This window comes from Coptis chinensis, chromosome 1 (genome assembly GCF_015680905.1).
Source record: "Coptis chinensis isolate HL-2020 chromosome 1, ASM1568090v1, whole genome shotgun sequence".
Classification (NCBI taxonomy): domain Eukaryota; kingdom Viridiplantae; phylum Streptophyta; class Magnoliopsida; order Ranunculales; family Ranunculaceae; genus Coptis; species Coptis chinensis.
The window spans coordinates 69,530,064-69,532,423 of NC_141456.1; the positions used below are offsets into that span (position 1 = coordinate 69,530,064).

Sequence of the window (2,360 nt, forward strand, 5' to 3'; positions counted from 1 at the left end):
GACTGCAGATATTATCCGTGCATGAGATGGTTGCACATGGTAAATGAAGGAAAACTTTAATTTAATTGTTAAATTGTTATTGTTATGTTTTTTAGCCAATACACATGGATACAATTTAAAATTACCCTATCAGTAAAACAGTTAAGTCTCATCAGCAGAAAGGTTTTTGGTGCTAAGAAAATCGACAATTAGTGGAACTATATTTGTAACCATAAGCTTCTCTTTTGCTAAAATTATCCAAGTCTGATATCGCTAATCTTTTGGAATCTACAAATAGAGGACTTTTATTTTATGATTGTTACATTTGCGTTCTTTCCTTTTCTTTATCGTAGTTTTTTTTTTCTAATTTGGTTGAAATTGCTAAATCTCGTGTTTACTGGTTGTGAATCCTTCATGGACGAATCCTACTGGGGAGTGGCATGTAGGATGTAAATTGGTCTATGAGCTTTTCACAAGCAGTTTGACTTCCCATTTAAAGGTAGGATTATGTGTCATTGTCATTGGATTTTTGTGTACTCTATTCAAACAAGTCTTCCTTTGGAAACATCTTGACTTACTGAATTGAACTCTATGTCTTAGTTCTTAATTATAACTAATCATGGTATGTGAACAGAAAGAAAAGAAGAAAAAGTGGGATGAGAAAAACCAGGAAGCAATTGCAGAGGCTGTAAAGAATCTTGATCAATTTGACCAGGTTATTAGCATTAACTTGTTTTAGTTGTCTTTGTTGTACATATGTTTCACTTTTTTCATTTTCATTTTCAATCTCATGATTAGATCTGACTTGGTACTTCCTACGAAAGATGTTTCTCCACTTTCATTGTTATTAGAAAAATAATATAGGTTAGAAGCAGAAATTCTCTAAGAACATGTACTGTACCGTCATATGTAATGGCAATGAAGAGTTGACAATTGATGCTGAGGTTTGTCTAGATAGAAAAGATAGCCTAGGCACATCATATAGAGAAACACACTAGAGAAGTAGAGTTTCAGAAAGGCGAAGGGTGATGTGTGGAGGGTTGCTCTTGACACACAGAGCCTTGAGGATGACTCTGAGTGTGGGAAACTGGTATTTCTTTTAAAATTTTATGGTCACTCCACACTTAGAGTATGTTTAAAAGATGATATTTTAAGGGCAAGATGATATTTTAAAAGAAATACCAGGAAACATAGATGTGGAGGGTTCTAAATTTTATGTTCTAATAATCTATGGAGAAATACCAGGAAACATATCATCTTGCCCTTAAATCGAGATAAAATCCTTTCTTATGGTAATGCATTGGGTCCAAGCACTGTAACTTGTTTTCCATGTTGGAGTTTTTTTTTGTTGTTGTTTCTAAATTAGTCTTTTCATTCTCCCAAAGTTCTCAGTCCTTACGTGGTTCTTGATATGTTTCAAAGCCTTTGTGCTCTATAATGAGCACAGAGAACGTTTTCCATGAGCATGTAATGGAATAAGTCAATACGAAATAATCGGTTCTTACTAAAGATTTTTTCCTCATTATTACATCTGATATCTTTAAAGGTATAAGTCGTCATACACTAGCATTCTCTATTTTGTGTTACTCTTCATTTTTTAGTTATTATATTACTCTATGATATTTGATCGTGCAGATAACAAATCTATCCCTCAAAGATACATACACACAAGAGAAACTTGATGTTGTACGACTTGAAATTCTTAGATTCATCCAGCATAATGGAGCGTTCGAGCCAAGCATTGTGTTTTAGCTAGGTTTTGACCCATTCCAGTTAAGGTTTGGTGTTTGGTCTCACCATTTTTTTGATATTTTAGATATAACAAATAGATTGCTCTTTTGATTGATGGAACAAGTTAGGTCATTATTATTTTGATAGAACAAGTAAATTTGGATGTTTATTTCATTATTGATGACTCTAAAAAGTTCAAAACGCTTTTAGCAATTCAATGTCTTTGTGTTGGATGTTTAAATTTATTTCTTTTGTTTGTGTTACACTATGAATTGTTTATTTGAGCAATGTGTTTTTAAATCCAGTGTGGATATATATGGTGAAAATGGGCAGGTTACAGGTTGAATGAATATGATTAGAATCAAATAATTAGGGGCTTTTTTTTTTTTTAAAATTGACTATAAACCACGGTTTGGTAAAAACTGAGGTATAAGCAGTTTATATATCCCACGGTTTTATCTAACCGTCGTATTTAGCATCACTATTCCCCATGGTTCACATCGAATAGAGCATACTTTTTAGACTATTAACCACGGTTTGGAAATCCTAATACCACGGTTTTGACTAAAATCGTGGTATATAGGAGATACTTTTCCCCACGGTTTTGCTAGAAGTATTTGTCACGGTGGTTGTTACCACGGTATGAAAAC

At 33.2% G+C, this 2,360-nt stretch overlaps 1 long non-coding RNA gene across 1 annotated transcript; it reads left to right on the forward strand.

Moving 5' to 3' along the window:
- Positions 1-375: 375 nt before the first annotated feature.
- On the forward strand, positions 376-1,748 carry LOC147525079 (uncharacterized). Its single transcript, XR_015197730.1, has 3 exons — positions 376-478; positions 614-694; positions 1,615-1,748. It is a non-coding gene; the product is annotated as an uncharacterized LOC147525079 (long non-coding RNA).
- Positions 1,749-2,360: the final 612 nt, after the last annotated feature.